Here is a 22,008-nt window from a genome sequence, read left to right on the forward strand (position 1 = left end):
CATTAAAGAAAAGTAATTATTAGTGTTGAGAATTATGGGCTCTAAGAATAATACTACATACAGTACAGCATCAGAGTGGTTAAAATCCCAGCTTCTAGAGTCAGCCCCTAGTTCGAATCTCCGCCGCCCTGTTTTACCCTGGCACGGTGTATCACTCAACCTTCCCGCAGTTCTGATTCTCCATCTGTTAAGTGGAAATAATGCCCAAACCATCAAGATAGTGAGGGAACAAATTAAATGAGACCATATACAAAGGGCTTGTAGTCGACAGAATAATAACCCCCCCACACAAGATGTCATTGTTCCATTCCCCCAAACCCATGAATATGGTAGCTTACATGGCAAAAGGAACTCTACAGATGTGATTAAGCTAAGGACCCAGAGATGGGGAGTTGAATTTAGATTATCTGGGTGAGCCCAATATAATATAACCACAAGAGTCCTTCAGAGAGGGAGGTAAGAGGATCAAGATCAGAAGAGATACGTTACCAGAAGCAGAGAGAAAGATAGATAGAAGAGTAGACAGAGATTTGCAGATTCTACACTAACTTTAAAGATGCAGGAAGGGGCCAAAAGCCGAGCAAGCCAGATGGGCTCCTGAAGCCAACAAAGGCAAGAGAAAGGATCCTCCCCTAGAGCCTCCAGAAGGAATGCAGCCCAACAGACAACTTGATTCTGGACTTCTGACCTCCAGAACTGAGAGATAATACATTTGTATTGTTTTAAGCCTCTAATTTTGTAGTAATTTGTTACGTCAGCAAAAGGGACCTAACACAAGGCTTTTGAGCCCACTTAGCACTGGGCCTGGCACATTTTAAGTTCTCAAAAAATGACAGCTGGTAATAGTAGTTATTAATATGTGGAGGGACTTCATGATTTTTCTGTGGCGAAACACCTTTCATCCCTCCCATGATGTCCCACTGAGGGACTTTCTCTCTCCACTCGGTCATGGTCTATCGACAGGCACTCCTACCTCCCAAGCAGCCCATCCCTTGGGGCTGCTCTGAGATGGCTGTAGGGAGTTCCTTCTCACACGGACCTGAAATCTGCGCATCAGACCCCTATGAAATCTGCCTGGGCCTCTCTGCTCCTGACACCCTTCAGATAACCACAGACAGGTCTCAGCTAAGCCCACAGGCCTCATGGCTAAACTCTGAGTCCATTCTGGGCTGTGCTGCTTGGTGCCATGTTCCTGTATCTTTCTCTCAAACTGCAGCTACTGCATCTATTAGCCCCGAACTTGTGCAGGGGACTGTTTGAACCCACATGCTCAATCCTACCATTGGTCTGGTTCATCTCCTATCTGGGTACTCAAGCCCATTTTTGGGCCTTGTTGGGCCAAATATATTCCCTACATGTCATCTAAAGATTGGTTAAGTATTCACTAAGTTATCTATGTCTGCACCACTAGTAAAAATATCAGATGGAACCACGACTGCGGCCTTTCACTAGAAATTTACTTTCGCACTGACGTAGCTCAGCATCTTCGGGTATGGCCATAATACAATTTTAAATTCACCTACTATACATACCAGGCTGAAGTTACAATTACTTTGTCTTGTGCACAGATTTCTCATGAGATTCCTTGACAAATACTGAGCTGAGGTATGCTTTGCTTCTACCATAACTAACACAATTCCCTGACATGATAATCTAGCAAGCCTATCACAAAACTGGGAATATAGTTACCTTGTTGTGACTTGCTCTTAAAGAAGCCACACGGGCTTCTAGAGAATTCCCCATTTTTCACATGCTCACAAATCAACTTTAAGTAACCAACTGAAAGAGGTGGATAGGATAGCCCCACTTTTGGAATTTGTAGAATCATTCTCCCTCCCCATTAAGAAAAGCTACATTTTCCTATCTCAAGTGTTCCATTTTCTCTCCCAGTCTCCATGTTTCTTAAAGATTATCAGCAGAGACTCTACAGCGTCAGTGGTGAGTTCTCTACTCCCTGGAGTGTAATTTGTCCTGGCCAAGAGACTTGAGCTCATTTACAGCAGGTTGGTGCTTGTTATAATCTCTTTACTCATCTTGAACTTCAATTTTCTCTTACCACAGTTTTCTTTTTCTTTTTCATCAGTAGATTGCTCGCCTTGGCAAAGAAGGAGGAGGTAAAATTCTGCTTTCTCACTGCCATTCTAAAATGCAAATAACATCATGTTACTTGGTCTGCCACTCATGAGTGGTAGGTTCCTCTTTGCCCTACAGCAGTGACTCTCAAACTTCTCTGGGGTACTTGTTAAAAGGGCAGATTCTCCAAAGAATTCCTCTCTCAGAAGCCGAGTCAATTGCTGTATTAGTAAGGGTAACACTAGCTACAAAAACAAACAAACCCCCAAATTTACAACTGCTCAGAAATGATAGACTTTTGTTTCTTATTCTCTTGAAACTCAAATATTGGTGTTTCAGATCAGTGGGTGGCCCTCTCTAAACAATAATGCAGAGACTCAGGGCTTCCTCAATGTTGTTGACCTGCCATCCTCAACATGTGGCTTCCAAGGTCTCTGTGCTCACCTGCATCAACATGGAGAAAAGGACAAGGTAATGGAGAACATTCAGGGTATATCTTAATGGGTCAGGTCTGGAAATGGCACATGTTACTTCCATTCATATTCCATTGACATAAGTGCCCTTAACTGTAAAGACTGAGAAATAGAGTCTAAATGCAAAGGAAGCTGGGAAATGTAGTCCAACTGCAAAGGAGGCTGGGAAATATAGTCTGACTGCATATGAAGCTGGGAAATGTAGTCTAGCCCAGGAAGAAGGGAAAATGGGTAAGGTCAACAATCTGCTGGTGTGGACATAGGATTGGGCTGGGGCGGGAGGGCGGCGGGGCGGGGGGGGGGGGGAGTGGTGTCTGCATTCTCACAAGCTTCCCAACTGATCCTGATGTAGGACCCCACTTAGAGCAACACTGCCCTGTGCACCCACAGTGTAGAGCCTCTCTAACCCCATGTGCACTCTCCACCCTTCTCTAATTTTATGAAGCACCAGCAGCTTCCTCAGCCTGCTCTGCTCCCACACCTCTGTGCTTGGCAATTCTTTTTCTCCTGCCCTTCCTCCTATTGTTCATTTGGCAAAATCCTGCTCATCCTTCAGGACTCAGCTCAAGTGTAATCTCTTCTGTACAGCCTTCCCTGACCCGCCTGCCCCCGAGTAGTACTGGCAGTATCTCTTCTAATGTCCCTGCTCTACCTGCACTAAATCTCATTATGGTACTGATCCTGCTGAATGGCACTTGTTTATATGTGTGTGTGTCTTCCTGTTAGACTGGGAGACCCTTGAAGGCAGCAACCTTTTCTTAATTATCTTTGTATCCTCAGCACCTGGCACTTTGCCTGGTACATAAGCTCAGTAAGAGTTTGCTTTACAGAAATTTTTAGTATTAGACAACTTCCCACCATCACCAGTCAGGTCCTTTCTTGATTTTCTGCTCATGTCAAATAAGAAAAGCTTTTTGGGGGGCGCCTGGGTGGCTCAGTCGTTGAGCATCTGCCTACGGCTCAGGTCATGATCCCAGGGTCCTTGGATCGAGCCCCACATCAGGCTCCCTGTTCCGCGGGAAGCCTGCTTCTCCCTCTCCCACTCCCCCTGCTTGTGTTCCCTCTCTCGCTGTCTCTCTGTCAAATAAATAAAATCTTTAAAAAAAAAGAAAAAGAAAAGCTTTTTTTGTTATCCATACAATTTTGCTGACCTCAGTAATTAGATTTAATTAGGTCTGTATGACTTCTACACTGAGGCCCCCCCTCTCTCCTTTGCCAGCAAGGTGAGCTCTATCCAATAGCCACTCTGCTTTCATCAACACCTCTCACCTTACCATTTTTCTTCAAGAACACTGGCAATTATACATTAAAAATTCTATCAATAAGAGTTCTTGAGCCATCTTCCCTTTAGGGGTCTCATGTCATATCCTCTGAAGCCTGAATTCCTGAAATCCAGTAAAATACATCCTACTGTGCCCACTCATCCCCTCTCTGCAAATCACGGAAGCTGAGATGACTGCTGTGGTAGTCAGCCTCCAAGATGGCTCCCAGTGATCCTACCTCCTAGTATTCACAGCCTTGGTCCCTTCTCACATTAAACTTCTATTGGTCTAGATTGTTCATCCGAGAAAAAAAAAAAAAAAAAAGACATTGCAGTTTCTGCCTTGTGCTCTCTCATGCTCTCTCTTGCTCTCTCTCTCTCACACACATCACTCGCCATTCAAGGAGAAACTGGCTGCCATGTCTTGAGGTGTCCCTATAAAGAGATCCACAGGGCCAGGAGCTGAGGCCCCCAGCCAACAGCCATGCAAGTGAACTTGGAAGCAAATCCTCCAGCCTTAGCAGAGCCTTGAGATAAGTGTAGCCCCAGATGGTGTCTTCCTGTAGCCTCATGAGAAATCCTGAGCCAGAACCACCCAGTTATACAGCTCCTGGATTCCTGACCCTCAGACACTGGGCAAGATAACGGATGTTGTTTAAGCCGCTCAGTTGGGGGGAAATTTGTATTTCCATAGCTAACTAATACACTTGGGCTTCTCTCTCTCATTCTAATTGAGCTTCTGGTCTCCTTTAGGTCAGACTTCACTGGCATGAGAGGTACAACCATCAGCTGGGGATGTCCAGAGCTTACCAGGGTATATGATTAGGTCGCAAAAAGGCACCACACAACATCCAACTTCAATTCTGGTTTTGAGATGTGTGTCCAGAATGAGCCAGCTATATCTGCCATCTAGCCATAGGTTGTGTCAGATTCCACACTGAGGACACAGCACCTGCCCCTCTCTCTATGCGTCTGCATTAAAATTTTTAGCCTCGGGATTCACCAATTTTTACATCCTTTGTTGTTAGGAATATAAAAAACAATTTTAAAAGGAAAGTTAATGGCTTAGAACAGTGTCTGGCACACAGTGAGTGCTAAGCTAATACCAGATATTGTTGATATGTTCACCAGTAGTATGTCATTATTTTATAGACTGTCGCCCCAACTAACATTTCTGTTGCTTTTGAACACATACACATCTACAACCATATGTCGCTCTTGATTCCCAGGAAAAAGAGCCTTGATTATCAGGGTGAGGTCATATCTGCAACCCTTTTAAAACCCTAAGTTCAGTTTAATAGGATTCGTCTGCAGACTGGTATGAAAATATGTCAGGTCCCAGATATTGTTCTGACTCTCTCCAAGCCCTCCTAGGTTTCCCTAACCCACTTCTTCTAATGTTTAAGTTCTAGCTGTTTTTAGTGAAATTTTACATTAGCCAGAACTCTCTGGCTAATTTTGAAATTGACCTAAAGCTACATTGACATTATCAAGGGTTTAGACGTTAGCCAGAAGATACTTTTGCTTTCTAGGAAAATTCACAGCCACCTAAAGAAAACATGTCTGATTGGCAGCCCTTTTCCTGAATTGGCAATAAGTAAATCTATAAAGGATTGAAATGTTTTTTTAATGAAATCGTCGGGTAAATATTTTTCAAAGGTTTAGAAGTAGTGAAAAATGTTAACATAACAGGCCTGTAGTGTTATACTTTTCCACGTTTGTCTCCAAAGTCTAGAGGAGAAACCTTTTATCTCAACAATACTACATTCTTCAATTTATAACAGTCTCTGATTTTTAAGTACTTTCTATTCAAAACATCTTTTATTACCTAATACAAATGTGCCTTCCTTTATACAATCAGGTAACCTAACTCATGTGCCCTTTTTTCCCTTAGAGAGCCTAACTGTAGAACCCATTCATCTTGTATGCTTGATGCCTCTAACCCCACCTCCTCCCTTTGGGTTCTGTCTGTTCTATTTCCTTCCTAAATGTCTCCTTTTGCCCCACGTTTTAACCTGTAAGTTGCTCAAGACCTCTTGAAAGTAAGCAGATGACAAGTCTTAAATAAATAAAAATAAATGAATGTGTTTCTGACCAGTTGGATATGAACGGAATTTCTAATAAATCAGCCACACATTAAATATCAAAGGGAAAAGTTCACTTAGGGAAGTCCATGCATCCTTTTTGTAATGCAAACTGGCAAGTTCTTCTGTTATATCATTTTGAATTTTCAAATATCATATTTTCTTACAGCAAGATGCACCTGGACCAGATGGTGATTTTTATCACAGACTTTGGGCTATATTTAAGGCCCTTAGTAAATATTCAATAGGTACCCTGAGTTCAGGCCCTGTTGCCTCTGGTTCCCTGAGGACAGAGCCTCTGGGACCAATGTGTTGGCAATCATGTTTCCAGTGGGCATGACCTCACAAATTCCTCCTCCCAGACCCACTGCACAGGAAGAGTATGCAGCTTCACAAATTCTAGTAGGGATAAGCACAAAGATGAAACACACAGTCACATATCCCAAAGTAGCTGAAACCATTAAGTACTTCAAATATCTCAGACGCCAAGAGCGTGTGGAGCTTCGTTCCCGACACCTCTGTCTTTGGGGAGAATAGTGAATTTGTCCCCTGGAGAAAGGGCTGCCTTTTGCTTGCGAACATGACAGGTAGCCTCAGCTTTGGGGATATGGAGATAAACGGCAACTCCTCAGACAGAGCTCTGGACCTGACCATGTTCATTAATTAGCTGATGAAAATGGGTTTTGCTGCCAAAGGCTTAGCACTGTGGTCCCTCTGCCTCCAGCTGTGCTCCCCCCACAGCCCATGTGGACCGTGACACCCTCTTGGGCAGCCTGAGTCCTGGCAGAGGGCAGAGAGCATGAGGGTCTCCATCCTGGAGACAGTCAAAGCAGGGCAGTCACCTGCCCTGGATGGTCAATGTCCTGCCTCTGGCCCAATTCAGAGCTTCAAAGTGACCACACTAATGACATGGTCCTGGTCCTAAGTTCTCCTGAAAACTCAGAGGGAGATAAAAGACAGTGGCACCAGTGGATTCTGTAGTCAAACAGGGAGCAGGCAGGCCCTTTACCTCTTTATTCCCAAAAACAGCTCAAAAATATGTGTACGCAAAGAACTATCAGAATTCTACCTTCGCTCAAAAGTCTCCTGAATTTTCCCTTTAGTGAACCTGCTTCAGGGAGTGAAAGAAGCCTCTAACACTCAAAAAAAAATAAATGCTCCTTACAACCTATCCTACCAATCATTTAGGTTTTCTTTTTGTACTCTCTCACGGGGGAAACATTGGTCCCCTCTTAAATATGGAAAAAGTAAAGTGAACAATTCGCCACCCAATACATATGTATGGAGCAACTATTAAATCCATTTCTTTGACCATCGTGTTTGAAGAATCACTTTATCAATGGGAAGAGTAGAATGTGCTCTCTCTAAAACGCCCAAGCAGTGTTTCCTGTCAGTTTGGGAGTCAGAACCACCCAGGAAAACTGTGAGTGGCTCTGTCTAATTAGTACTTCTGCCACCTGCAAAAAAAGTGGTACTAAAAAAAGGTGCTGAATTCCTGCCATTGAGAATGAAAAAAGAGAGAGAGAGATACCACTGGTTTTATTCTGAATCTTAGACTCTAATCATCCATTGATTTGGGCAGAGAAGGAAAACACACTTTCATTTCCACCCAAAGGAAATGATTGCTAACAACGAGTTATGTTTCAGAAGCTATCATACTATGAGTCCCCCAGTCTGGGGATCCTACCTCCTCTGCCCTCCTGGCCCCTGCCTTCTGCTCTGGCTAGTCTGGGCTCCTCAGCCTCCCATGAAAACCTCCTCACTCCTCAGGTCCAATCTGAAACTGGTCTCCTCCAGGAAGCCATCCTGACCAGCCCAGTTCTTCCAAATCATCCCCTGGACCCTACAACACTTAGAGTCTTTCCCCCGCAACTAAGCGCTAAGTTATGTTTCTTGGTAACAACCACTGTTACCTTTAACCTCTATCAAGAACCAGAACCAAGTATTATTGTTTGGCTGCCTTGAACCCTTTTGTGAAACGAACTACCTTATACCTTCCCTGTATTCTGGAGCACCCAGCACAGAGCTGTACCCAGCGGCAGGAGGTCCTCAGCAAATGGCTGACTGAATGATGAGCATGTGCCTTTGTGATGCATCAAAGGGCAGGGTGGCTACAGTGAAAATTCAGCAGCTGTGACTTCTTGCTTCCCACTTTAATCAACACCATGGGGTTGAAATGCTGGACACATAGTAGGTACTAAATATATTTTTATGGATTGATTAACCACTGGGGTGATGACTTGCCTAGGATTTTTTTTTAATGCTTTTGATGTTAAATGGGGGTTTTAGTGGAGAATCATGTTAGAAAAACAAAACAGCAAATACAAAACCCCAACCAGCAGAGAGGCTGGCTCCTATTCTGTTTACACCCACTACACTCCTAGAAACAGATGTCCTCTCAGACCTGAGTGTTTCTGATGAGGCGTCCACTCTTTTAAGTGACCTGCGCAGTCAGTAATCAAAGAGATGTTTTGCCCTCTTCGACATCAGTTCCCTGTATCCCAACACTGATTTCCAGTTCTGGGTCCAGGACCAGCTGCTGATAAAGGCAAAATCAGCATCCACTGTGTCTATTTGAAGGGAAAATCACCAGGCTAATGACAAAAGAAATTGCATTCGTGTGTTGAGGAGCCAACCAGCCTCCAATTCCAGCTTGGCCATTTCCTGGATATGTGATTTCAGGAGATCACCTACCCTCTCCTGTGACCTGACTTTTGGGACTGGTCACACTAATTCCACAGGTTGTTGTGATGACTAACAAGATTTCATGGGTAGAATACTTGGCGCAATGCTTTCGATGTAGTAGCCACTGAGTAAACGAACGTGTTGCTGTGGCTATCATTATAAATGTAAATAAGGAGAGAGGTCCATCTCAGCCACAGTGGGCACTCCAGGCAATCCTGGTGTGGCTTCCTCTGGTGCCTCTCTAGGGCACAGTAGTGGCTTTTCGAGTACAAAGCCCCGGTCTGATTGCACAAGTAACAGGGGAATGAATGCTCTAGAACATTCCAGTCTACTTCCCTGTGCACCGCCAGTCCACTCCTTCACATTCGTCCTGATCCCAGAGCTTAGCTTGGGGCATCTCTGTCAGGACAGAGAGGGCTGCCTTTTAAAGCACATTCCACAGGGCAGATCCTGTGCTTCATGGAGAAATTTGGGACCAGGACAGAAGTTCCCATGTGCAACATCCAACAAATCCCACTTACCACGCGAGAGATCCTTGCCAACCGTGGAACATATTCCATATGCCACAGAGCAGGGCAGGGCATAACCCAGAAGAGATCACAAACACCAGCAAGATCTGTGGAGAAAAGAGAGGAGTTCCCTTACACAACACAAAGCAGATCCAGCGTATGTCGCCAAGACCCTGGGGGAACTGGGGCAGATGACACGAACAACAGTGCTCCAGATGAAATGGAACTCATGTCTAGGCCAGAGCAGATCCTTCATAGGCAGCTATGTCCAACTCCCAACAGCTCCCAGCAGAGCCAAGCCCCACTGCAGAGGAAGATCTGGGCTTCAGACTGTGGAAATCCTTATTTGCATTCAGGCTCTGGGGATGAAAGAAGGGTGGGCTGGAGGGAGGGTAGACAAGCCCTCTGTGATTCTAATTCACACAGCTTTGCCCATTCTACTGACAAGCCAAGCCGGCCCCCCACAGCGAGCTGCTATCTAGTTTGAACCCTGGAGGTACCGCAACACTCTGGGACTGGCACCCTCACACAGAGACCAAAGGTGGTCTTCTTCTGTGTAGATGGGGATACAACAAGGCTTCTCCCCTCTGATAAGGCCAGCAGGGAAACTGGGAGAATCCTCATACCTTTACCTAGAGACGCCACTGAGGAAGGATTCGTGGAGTGTGTTTTTCCTTCTTTCATTTGAGGATCACTCAAAATGATCTCTAAGACATTATGAGTGCCTCAAATTGCCAGAACTTAACCGATCCTAGACCGTGCAAACCTTAGCTACACTTCCATGATGCCCACAGCTACACTGTCGGGTACGGCGCTGCTGCAGATCGTAGCCCAGTGGATTCCTGTTCACACGTGGGGGGGTCCATGTGGATCATTTCAGAGGGTGGCTTCCTACAACAGGAATGAACACGGACTCACCTTGCCTTTACTCTCTTTGTCTTTGCCTTGCGTTGCTTGAGGTGTTACCTGTTGTTACCTGTTACCTACCTTTTAAAAAATCCCAAGTAATCCCCTTTTCTCCATTTTCCTATCCACAGCACTCTTCAATCACTGTTTATACACCATTTTAACAACTTAGCATTCAGGCCACATCTTCTCCTTCAGGTTTGTTGAGGACCCTTGGGGAGCTCTCCTTCCCCTACTCCCCCACTACACCCCTCTGTCACTCTCCCCAAAAGACACACCACTTTTCCCAGCTGACCCCCTCATCCAGGGTGGAGTCCTCCCCACGGTGCTTTGCCCTGTCCCCTCCCCTGTCCCCAGGCTTCACACACCAAAACTTTATTCCATTTTTTTTCTTTTTCCAGGAAATACAGTTACTCTTACACCAGTGTGCCATTTCCCTGGTGTCCTCATTCCCTGTCACTGACAGTCCTCCTGCTACCCTCAGTAGATTATTATTATTTATTATTTATCAGCCGCCACACTGTACTCTGCTTCCTACAAGATGTTAAAGAAGACACCAATCCCTGCACTGAGTTTACAGCCAAGGACAGCAAAGGCCTGGATTCAGACATCACAAGAGTGAAGAGCGCAGGGGATTTGCCCACCGAGGGCTCCCTAGGCCCGGCGCCCCCAGAGGATGAGGGCGGGCCTGGCAGGGCCCGCTCCAGGCCCGCTCCTCCCAGTTCCAGCCAAAGAGCCAGCAGCTCCCTGAGAAATGGCACATTGGTGTAATAGTAACTGTATTTCCTGGAAAAAGAAAAAAAATGGAATAAAGTTTTGGTGTGTGAAGCCTGGGGACAAGGGAGGGGACAGGGCAAAGCACCGCGGGGAGGACTCCACCCTGGATGAGGGGGTCAGCTGTATGTATAATGTATAAACACATTACCACACCCCCTCCCCAATTGCTACCCAGGCTTCAGGCCTCTGCAGCTCCGTCAGGGGGAGCGGAGGGTGCGGGGGTGAGGGGAGGAGGTTGAAACCCACAAGCCCTTACCTTCAGGCTGGCGGTAGGGGCTATGTTTCCTCTGAAATTCAAAACCAGACGAGGGGGAGGTAGGGGAGGAAGGAGAGGTCAGGGAATAAAAACCAGAGCTGGAGAGTTACCAGGGAAGACTGGTGCTGAAATGGAATGTTCTGGCATAATGGAAAATCCCGCACTGGGGGCTGCCACGGGCCTCCAGCCAAACTCTTTCCTATTAGGGTTGACGTTAGGGTCTGTGTGGACAGCAAGTGGAGACAGAGAGGTAAAGGGGCTAAGAAAGTCAGTGTAGACCGTGGTGGTATGTGTGTGGGGGGGGGGGGTGTCAATGTAGACATGCAAGGCTGGTGTGGCCTGAGTAGGGGCTGACTAAACAGAGAGGTCGGGTGGATTCGAGTGGGTCAGTGTAAACAGGAAAGTCCTCGTGCAATGGGAGAGTCGAGTCTGGACAGACGAGAGGGTCGCTGGACAGGATGGGCGGGCTAGTCGCGGTTCTTCAGATTTGAACAATTCCTGCTTCTTTCCGTGGCTGGAGCGTCCTAGGGAGGGCGGAAGCTGAAAGACGATTGGACTTTTCGTGCTCAAACTTTCCTGCCAGTTTTCTCAGGTGTTGAGAGCAGCCGGGGAGCTCCCTCGGCCGCGTCCCCCAACCCCGGGCCGGCGGGGCCGGGAGGCCGGGGCCGAGCAGCCGGGGCCACGCGACGCGCATCCACCGGGCGCGGCCGCCGAGTCGGGCGAGCCGGGGGCCGCCGGGGGGGGGGGGGGGGGAGGGGGACGGGGGCGCGGACGGACGGACAGACATACCCGCCGGCGCTCCGGCCCGGGCCGGGCGCGCCGCTGCCGGGGATCCCTCGGGTCCGGGAAGCAGCGCCGGGTGCCCGGCCGGGGCGCCCCGCCTCCCCACCTCCACCCCGCCCACTCGGGCGCCCGTGATTGGCTCCGCCCGCCCCTGGCTGCGCGCCGAAGCCCGCCTCCCTCGCCGCTAAAGAAGACGGTACCCGGAGCGGAGCGAGCCAGAAGGGAGCATGGTCCCCGCGCCGCCGCCGCCGTCCCCGCCGCCGCGGATCTAGCTGCAGCTCCAGCCCCGGCCCCGGCTCCGCAGCGCCCGCCCGCAGCCCCGGCGTCCGCCGCGCCTGAGCGCAGCCCCCGCCCGGAGCCCGAGCCCGGAGCAGCCCCAGCCCCGCGGCCGCCGCGGCTGCGGGGAGAGGGCGGGGGCGATGCTGCCGGAGCCGCCGCCGCCGCCGCCGCCTCGGTGAGAGCCGCGCCGCGCGTAGCCGCACAGGCTGACAGGCAGAAGGACTGACTTCCCTCTCCCGGGCATCCTCCCTGGGCTGCCGGGAGGCGGCGGCGGCGGCGGAGGAGAAGGAAAAGGGGGAGAAGGCGGAGAGCAGGAACGCGAGGAGGTGGACCTGGATCCGTTTCTCCCGGCCAGGACCCGAGCGGCCCCAGCTACCGCTACCCGCCGGCGCCGTCCCCTGTCCATCAGCCCTCCTGCGCCCACCCGCGACCCCCGGCTCTCTGGGCGTCGGGCCGCGGCCGGAGCGGCGCAGCCAGAGGTAAGAGCCAGGCTGGGGCGCCAAGGATGCGGCGGCGGGGACCCCGGGTCCTGGCGGCCGCGCGGGGCCGGGCCGGGCTTGGGAGCGGGCCCCGAGAACCCGAACGCTGGGCTCGGCTCCCGCGGCGGCCGCGGCGGCCGCGGTAGGAGCCTCCCGCGTCTGGACTCGCAAGGCTGCAGGAGCCCTTGCGCCTGCGCTGCTCCAGGGGAAAAAGGGGGGAAAAACTTCCTGCCCCCGGGTGTGTATGCACTGGGGCTGCCCGGAGCCAATGTCGCGGTGGTCGGGGGTGCTGGAGGCGAGTGTGACCCCGGCCCCGGCACCCCTGGCTGGGCCCGGCAGTGCGCGTTCCTCTCCAGGCCACCTCCCCGGAGCGGCCCAGGGCCCGCGCCGGGCTGGGGGCCAGGAGGAGGCACCGAAGGGCTGGACCCCGGGGGCGGCCGCGCGCCCTGCCCTTTGGGGAGGCGCGCGCCTCTGTGCAGCGGGAAGCCGGGTTGGGGTTTTGCCCCTTCCTGTCCTCAGACCCCGCATTTGGGGACTGGGTCTCTTCACTCAATCCCAAGTAACTTTCGAGGTAGAGGAGCTTGTAAGTCATGAGGAGGGAACCCGCACAGACCTGGTTGTGACCCCCCTTCCCTTAACACCTTTTGGGTGCCAGCGTGTCTGGGGGCGCGGAAAGGAGAGCTCATGGGGATGGTGGAGAGACGAGGATGTGGTGTTGGGTGGGGAGGGGTTGTTTATGTGTGGGATAGTGTGGACCCCGAGCTGTGCAATGTGGGAGTGTGGACGCGCGCCCCGACCCCGGTGGGGCTGCAGGGTGGCGGAGGGCTCACGTCCGGGTCTCCGTGGCCTGGAGCGGGCCGAGAGCGCGAGGTGTTTCTGCGGTCGCGGCGCGGGTGCGGGCGCTGGGCAGCGCCGGCCCGGGGCCCCGAGGGAGGGGCGCGCTCGCCCGGGGCCGGGAGAGCGGAGCCAAGAGCCGGGGCAGGTCCCAGGCAGCTCCCGGGGCAGGTCGGGTCTGCGTTAGCTGGGGAAGGCGGGGACGCGCTGCCTGCCGGGGGCCAGCCGTCACGGCGGAGGGGTGGGGGCAAAGCGCGAGTCTCGGATGCCTGGGTCCGCCAGCTGAGAAGCCAGTGGTTGTTCCTGGGCTCTGGAACCCAACGGCAGACAGGGTCAGTTGGCTGGTCCTCCCACGGGTCCCTGGGGATGCTGATGGGTAAGGAGCCGCCGCCTTTGCCATCCCTGCCGCTCTGCAAACGCTCTCCTCCGCGGCGAGCCCCGGGCGAATCGTGGACGCAGGTATTTGTGTAGCATTAGGCGAGACCTCGGCGCTGGAGAGACCGGACCGTTAAGGACGCCGTGCTGCTCCCGCCCGCGAAACTTCCACTTCGTCAGCTCAGGGACAGTCAGGCTCCACTGGTGCAGGCTTCAGCCTCTCATCAGCCGGGCTACGCTGGGCTACGCTGGGCTACGCTGGGATTCGGACTCCTCCTGCAGTGACAGATCTGTCCTGGTTACAGTTATATTTACCCTAATTTCGGTCTCTTGAAAGTCATCTGTCTGGTCCCTACAGAGTTCCTCCCCTTGCCTGTGGTCTTATGTCCAGCTCAGCCTGGGAGAGCATATTTAAGGAATTAATTCGGTGTAGGGTGAATGACATTTAATTAGCCCACTTCATTCCTGATGTTTTAAAAAATTATATTGGGGAAGCATAGAGCTAACTTTTTCACTCTTAGGGGGGTGAGGGACAATTTTACCGATTGTTCATCCTGGCACTTGGTAAAATCGTTGCCCTCTAATTAAGGGCTGCTTGGTACGCATGTATTTGAATAGTCACATCTAGGTGTTTATGCAGGTATGGAGCTGTGTGCCACTGATGAATATAGTCTCTGTCCCATGCATTGTTCTGAGTGCTCTTGATTTATCATCCTGCTATAAATCAGGGAATTACTAGCATATGTGTCCTTAAACTCTGTATGAATTTAATGACATTTAAACTGGCTTATGGGCTGATGCATTTAACCAATTTTAATAACTTTTCTGTACAAGCATCTTATAAACCATATTTGTCCATGATTAAGAAAAACATTTTCTTCTGCTCAGTCTCCCCATTTCTACACAGTTAACAGGAATTTACAGGTCTCCAACTTTCATTTGCAAGCAACAATCCAAACGAAATACCTAGAGTTGTACCGAAATTAAAAAAAAAAAATCCTGTGGTAGCTATGGTAACAAATAGATTAAGGGTTATTGGTTTTCATCTGTATGTGCTTGCGGGGTGGGGGTAGATCTAGTGTTGTGTCTTTTTAATTATGTTTCTAATGAGTGGTGGTCATACTTCAAGTACCCAGTGTGGGAGATAAGCCACACTGAAAATTCAGTTTTGTGAGAGGTTTATTGGAACAAAGACTAGTAGAGCCCAAGAGAATGACTTCTGCTAACTGCAGTTCCTCATATCCAGAAAGCAAATAGATAAAACCTTTCTTGTTTTTCAAGTAGATGAGAATTGAGTTAGTCCCTTTAAGATTAGAAAATGTATTTTTCTTATAAGCTCTTACCAAAGGAACCTTTAAATCAGCTCCTGTTTTCTAGGAATAAACATTTTAGAAGTGTGGATGTTGGTGTGGATTGAGTGTCAGAGTTGTTATCAACACCTGTCAGTCTAAGTGAGGCATATCATTAGTCTATTCAAATCTTGCCTATTTCAATATTCATGCATTTCCATGGTGATCCCTTCCATTTTTGTTTACTTAGTCAACCTTATAAATCTTTGGCATCAATTTCAGTTGTGCCGTCTTTTTTTTCTTCTATTTATCAATTGATTTGGCTGCAAATCATTCCCAGTTTAAAGCGTTTCCTTTTTTTTTTCCTGCTAGTTTCCAAAAGTTTACACTATTCCTGGTTACACACAGATATAAAGGGGTTAATTTTTTTTTAATAGACTCAAATAACACCACTGATGCTAATGTAGTTTTTTAGCATCTTATTTGATAATGTATGTGTGCATGAGTATTTTTTTTTCTTCCAGCAGACTTACCGTAAAGCTTTCTTGCTTTATGGCCTGGGGACATCAGTGCAATCCAGCAGAATTGACTAAAGATTTCTCCTTCCTTCCTTCCTCCCTTCCTCCCTTCTTTCCTCCCTTCCTTCTTTCCTTCTTTCCTTTTTTCCTTCTTTTCTTCTTTCCTCCCTTGCTTCCTTCCTTCTTTAGTTTTATCCTTCTAGGATCTTTCCTAGTAGTAGCAAAAGACAGAAGGTTCTGAAGTGTCAGAGGATTTTCCAAATACAATATACGTTTAGTCACAGCATATAGTATCCCTAGGATCATTGTAACATTGTAAGCTCACTGACCAGGCAGCTTTGCTTAAATGCGAGCCATGATGTTGCTCACCCGCTTTCATTTTGCTTTCTAATGATGCAGTCCCATGCTAATCACACCCTGTATATTTCAGAAATATCAAGGCAAGCATTAGCACGCTACTGACTTATTAGCATCAAGCGAAGTAATTGGAACACTTAAGTTCAAAGTCGGATGGAGAAATGGAATTATAACCAACCTTGTGATTCTATAATCGGTCAACTAAATGCCTGCATGAGGGTAGGGGGAGGAAGAAGCACCATAACTAAGAAATCCAGCCATGGGTTGTGGAAAGTGAAGATAAACCAAGGCAGGAACCATGTAGGATGACTGGAGAACAAGAAATCTCTTTGTGAACACATAAATCACATGGAGACCCAAATGTTCAGAAAATGGAAGAATATTTGTAGTTTGTGCAGAAGAGGCTCATTTGCTATTACTCCGGAAATTGAGGGTCATTTCCCAGTATGCTAGAAGAATTGGGTAACAGAGTCACTGGAGAATACTTTCATCTGAAGTAAATTTTACCATAGAAATGGTCTTAATAATTTTGGCTAAGAAGGAAAAATGAGTCAGAATTCTTTATCAGCCTGTTGTATCAAAAATGATCAGAGATCAAGACCACTTTGAAAGCAGATTCTGTGGTTCTTCCTGGAACAGCTACACGCTTACTTTCCCAACACCCTAGGCCAGGAAGGTAGTCTATACTTTCTTCAAAGAAATCACTTGAAAACAGGGAAATTGGAGCTGCAAATTAAGGTGAGGTGAGTTGATCATTAGCAACACAGCTATTCGTGAAATGAACTTAATTGTCTTGGGGCATTTCCACCTTTAGGGTGGGAAGGGGAAGATTTCTCATTTCCCTTGAGAGAGGATATCTTCATGAAATTCAGATGGTTTGTAAATGCGTAACGGTGGCAGCAGATGATGATGCAGAAGCTAGAACAGAACAGCTGAACACTGTTAGGGCAGCGGATCGGGTTTGGGCCAAGAGGTCATCCCCAGACATTCAGAGGCTGCTATTGTCCCTACAGGTATCAATCTTTATAATTATCTTATAGAGTTTTGAAATTTTTTTAAAGATTTATTTCTTTTAGAGCGCACGCAAGCCGGCGGGGGGGGGGGGGTGCTGGGGCAGAGGGAGAGAATCTCAAGGGGACTCCCCGCTGAGCACCAAGCCCCACATGGGGCTTGATCTCACGACCCTGAGATCATGACCTAAACCGAAATCAAAAGTCAGATGTTTAACCGGCTGAACCACCCAGGTGCCCCTAGAGTTTTGAAATTTTTTTTTTTAAAGATTTTATTTACTTGAGACAGAGAGAATGAGAGAGAGAGAGCACATGAGAGGGGGGAGGGTCAGAGGCAGAAGCAGGCTCCCTGCTGAGCAGGGAGCCCGATGCGGGACTCGATCCAGGGACTCCAGGGTCATGACCTGAGCTGAAGGCAGTCGCTTAACCAACTGAGCCACCCAGGCGCCCGAGTTTTGAAATTTTTAAACCATTAACTCTTTTAAGGATACACACATATACATAAATATATATAAAAACATACACACACACACATACAAACATATAATCTCCCACTTTTCTTTCTTTTTAAATTGTGGTTTAAAAACATAAAAACTTACCATCTTTACTATTTTAGGTGTATAGTTCTGTAGTATTAATATCCACATCATTGTACATGGATATCCAGAACATATTTTCATCATGTGAGACTGAAACCTTGTTCCCATTAAACATCAACTGCCCATTTCCCCCTTCCCCAGCCCCTGGCAATCACCTTTCTACCTTCTGTTTCTGTGAATTTGACTGCTTTAGATCTTTCACATAGGTGGAATCCTCCAGTTTATGTCTATGAACATGGGTGTACAAGTATCTCCGAGATCCTGCTTTCAGTTCTTTTGGATACATACCCAGAGGAGGGATTGCAGTATTCAGCCACTTTTTACACTAATATATTACGCTGATCTTCTGTTTAGGAGACTTGGTGAAATTGCAGTCAACAGAACACAGTCAAACAAAGAATACAGTAGATGTGACTGACATTTGTTCTTCCTTTCCTGTGTGTACATTTCCCGGCAAGTCCCTCGAATCTCTTCTGTTTTGCTTTTTAGGGCTGCTTGTCTGAGTTGCAGCAATATTGCAGAGTGGATAAAGACGAACGCTTAGTGTCAGAGGTGAAGTCCAGTCGCTGGTGCCTACTAGTTGTGTGACCTTGGACAGATCCTTAATCCCAGTAAAGCTTCAGTTCTCTTTTATGAAGATGGAGAGAATAATCGTGGCCAATATTACCCCCAGTAAAACATGCATCCCAGTGTCTGGCCTAGAGAAGTGTTCTAGAAAGGAGAGGTTAGGTGAAGGAGTAATGACAGCCTTGGCAGCAGCAACCCCTGGAGATCTTAGAAACTGTAGACACCTATCCTGCTAAATTTGATCATAAATATTTCCACGGTACACCACCGTGTGTATATATATATATATATATATATATATATATATATATTCCGAGTCTCATTATCAGTACTTACTCTGAAAAGCATAAGAGATTTGCATCACAATTACAATAGTTAAAAATATCTTTAAGTGGATTTCATATATGAACTTTTAATTCCATTTTTTAGTATCGTAATTTTAGAGTTGATAGGGATTTTAGAGGTCAGCTAATTTACCCATTATTCAATCATCAAACCTGGAACAAATGCCAATAATATGATAATAAGAGCTTCCAGTTTTGATTGCCCACTATATCTTAGTACTTTACATATATTATTTCTAATCCCCATATCAGCACTGCAAGGTAGGGATTATCCACATTTTACAAATGAACATGAGGCTCAGAGAGGTAATCAGCTGCCCTGAGACCACAAATCTAGCCACATTGTACGGCTATTCGAATCCACATCCGTCAGTGACCAGTCCACCTGTCTTGTCTTGTCTTCTCTGTGTGTGTGGATGTGTTTCTGATACTCTAGACAGGGTCTTCTTGCATTTGCACTTCTTCACAATGCCTTTTATTTGCCAGGGACCGCATTGTCTGTGCTAATGAACACTTTAAATAAAATAATTCTATTAGAGGGAATATGAGCTTAAATAAGAATTATTAACCAGGTCTGACCAGCATTCGCTATACTTTTAGATTTGCCCACCTGCTTCCGTTTCCTCTGGTCCTGGAAGGCTAATGAGAAAAACTTTTAGATGCTTTAATGGCTTCTGTTCCCATGTTAGACAGTGTAATAAATAAAGAGCAAATTGAAGAGTAGAAATGATATACGAAGAATTAAGGATCCACCCAGAAGCACTACAGACTGATCTAGGTTCATTCACTTTGGAATCCCAGCGCCTAGCACAGTGCTGGGCACAACACTCCATAGTGAAAATGTTTGCCTGCATCAATTTATGCCCAGAGAAGGTGTCAGGTAATAGACATCAAAGACTACTTTTTGGATTTTCTTTTTGTTCAGTGGCTATGTAGTTAGATCTTCATGGTTTCTCATTGTGTGGAATTTTAGATGCTATATTTGGGCCCATATCTATAAAATATGCTTGTTGAATTCTAACTAATCTAAATGGAATCTCCTAGGATTTATGACTTGAGACTTTGAAGACTAATTTTCTTGGAGCTTCTTCATTGCCGTGATAACTTGAATCTGTTTGGCACTTTCGCGAGTCGACACGAAGTCCATTCTTCGTATCACACTTAACTTGCAAGGTGTTGTCCCCACCAGATTTTTTAATTTGTGGCGTTTCACGAAAGCATTGTTTTAAAGGAAAATAAAACACCTAGGAATTTCTATTTTTATTCTTTAGATGCGTTTTTTGTGGGGGGGAGATGGGCAGACGGGGTGAATAGAGTTTTCAGCAGACACCACGAAGAGATGTCTGCTCCCTGTTTTAACTCTTCCAGCCCTCGTTCAGCAGGGGAGGACTTCTCCGGTTTGAGAGTCACCACGAGAAAAGCACGGTCACCAGTGCCTGTGATCAGACCTGTAACTAAGTGGCCGCACAGGAAGTGCCAGGCAAGGGCTGGGCTGCAGAGGGCACCGGGTGGGCGCAGGCCCTGCCTGCACGCCTGCTTGTCTGGCCCCGCCACCTCCCCCTTCCTTACTCCGGGGCTGGTTTTGACCCTAAAGTTAAAATCAGGCATGAGGCTTTCTTTTTCTTCAAGCATGCCCGCAAAGCTCTCAGAAGCAGGGTCAGGGGTGAGGCAGAGAGGCAGGAACAGACAAGAGGACTCTCTCTGTCTTGTAAAAAGCAAAACCTAGTCAAAAGCTTAGGCCAAATTAGAGACCTAATGGTTTTTCACATTCCCTGTTTTCCTTTTGGACATTTTGCTACACTGAGAGGTGGTGGGGAATGGTGAAGCCAGGATTTAAATAAACTTTCCTTTCTCCCTTCTCTTCTCTTTTCACATTGTCAGCTTTGAACATTTGCTTTTGGATCAACCCTGCAACTGAAGTTAGCCTCTTGAGGAACTTTAATGATATGTGCTCAGCTTCTGGAGCTTCTGAGTGAGTGTAGACTCAGTAACTGTTCACTGAGCAGGCACCGCTCCTTTCGCGTGGCATCTCATTTTTTGCTCACGCAGTGACACGGATGGCATTATTCCCACTTCACAGATGAGTTCTAAAGAGACAAAGCATTTGCCAGAGGTCAGATTGACAAATGGGGTGCTGGATGGGTTAAAGGGCTGAACAAGCCTAGCATCCAGACCACTGCCAACCTACAAAAAAGGGAGAGAGCCAATATCCCCTTTCATACAGTATATAAATTGCTTATTAAAATGACACAGTAATTACACATTTAGCCACATTGCTCGCTGATTACCACAGTTGCTATAATAAGCTGAGGGTCCTGCTAATTTTATTTTAAGGCCTGAAATAAACTCCAAGAAACAGAGGCCTACCCATATGATTTCAGATACCTTCACACTTCAGTGTGCTATCATCACCATTTGTAAACTGAGCAAATGCTTGATTCCGAGTTATCTTGAAGGCTTAGGTCTAACTGACCACTTTTCTTCGTGGTCAGAGGCTCCTTAAGGGGTGCTGACTTAAATGTGTGAGGAGTGAATATCTGAGAAGGACATGAGTTCCTGTTACAAAGTGCCAAGAACAGGGCCAGGCATGTCACAAATGCTGTCTGTGTATATGGGTGGGTTGGGTTCTGCTCCAAATCACATGAACAAGTGGTTATTTCTGGGTTCATTTTGGGAATCATGGTCTCCCTGAGGACAAGGACCATCTTTGTCTTTTAGCCTTGGACCTGGCCCATGTTGGGTTCTCAAGTGTTGGACACCCCAAGACAAGGTCCCAACCAGGAGAGCTCCCAGTTTAGCTCAGAAGCCCATGGCTCCTCATGAAGCATATGGAAAGCAAGCAGAGTAAGATCAATGAATGATCCCGTCCTGGGATTTCCTGGGAAGTTCTGAGACCAAAGGGGGAATAACCTGATCATGAATGCTGCTATGGATGTCCATTCAATTCTGCCTAACCACATAAGTTGGATCCTGCTGCCATTGACCAGGCTCTCCAAGCCAGTAGAGGAGTTAAAAACTCCAGGCCTCATCCTCAGGCTGGTGCCAAGCCACGAACTGTTACCAGTCTGTGACAAGATAAATTGGAAGTTAGCATTTAGGAAGTTCTATTGCATTTGACATTGCCTTGACAGCCAAGAGCATGATCCTTAGGCTTATCCAACAAGGTATAGACCAGTATGGGCCATGTCAGACTCTCACGTAAGTTGCCCAGAGAGTGCCATATAGTGTGAGCTGTGGTCTAGTCATGCATGGTAGGTTTTAATGGGTTGGAGATACCAACAAGACCCGAAAACCTGGTCCTTCATTACAGATGGGTAAGGAGTACAGCGTGGAAGCCTAGATATGGTTTCTTGCCAAAGCCTGCTCAGTGATTTTCTAAAGCTCCTGTCCAGGATCCCTCATCAGTGAGGCCAACTTTGCCACCTTTAGGATAACAAGCAGACTGAATTCTGGCCAACCCAGCAGTGCTCACCTTAGCGGGGATAGCTGCCGGGTCTGTCCTGTCCAGAACATGATTGCCATTTGGAGTGGGCTGTGATGAGGGCACCTG

General features: G+C 47.5%; 1 protein-coding gene and 1 long non-coding RNA gene across 4 annotated transcripts in view; one reads left to right on the top strand and one right to left on the bottom strand.

The window, feature by feature from the left end:
* LOC118007634 lies at positions 1–11,876 on the bottom strand. 2 transcript variants are annotated; one of them, XR_004678447.1, is made up of 5 exons: positions 11,814–11,876; positions 11,025–11,564; positions 9,098–9,192; positions 2,057–2,141; positions 1–184 (listed from the first exon to the last, which is right to left on the bottom strand). It is a non-coding gene; the product is annotated as an uncharacterized LOC118007634 (long non-coding RNA). The 2 variants fall into 2 exon arrangements; XR_004678446.1 differs by lacking the exon at positions 1–184 and having other exon boundaries at positions 1,437–2,141.
* Positions 11,877–12,285: 409 nt separating this feature from the next.
* Positions 12,286–22,008, top strand: part of KLHL29 (kelch like family member 29) — a 306,360-nt gene continuing 296,637 nt past the window's right edge. Inside the window, exon 1 of one of the 2 annotated variants that reach the window (XM_035000667.1) lies at positions 12,286–12,565. The gene's annotated coding sequence lies outside the window, so the exon portion shown is untranslated. The remainder of the gene's footprint in view (positions 12,566–22,008) is intronic. The other variant, XM_035000666.1, reaches the window with a different exon arrangement.

Source organism: Mirounga leonina, unplaced genomic scaffold (genome assembly GCF_011800145.1).
Source record: "Mirounga leonina isolate KUSES-001 unplaced genomic scaffold, KU_Mleo_1.0 Mir_125, whole genome shotgun sequence".
NCBI lineage: Eukaryota > Metazoa > Chordata > Mammalia > Carnivora > Phocidae > Mirounga > Mirounga leonina.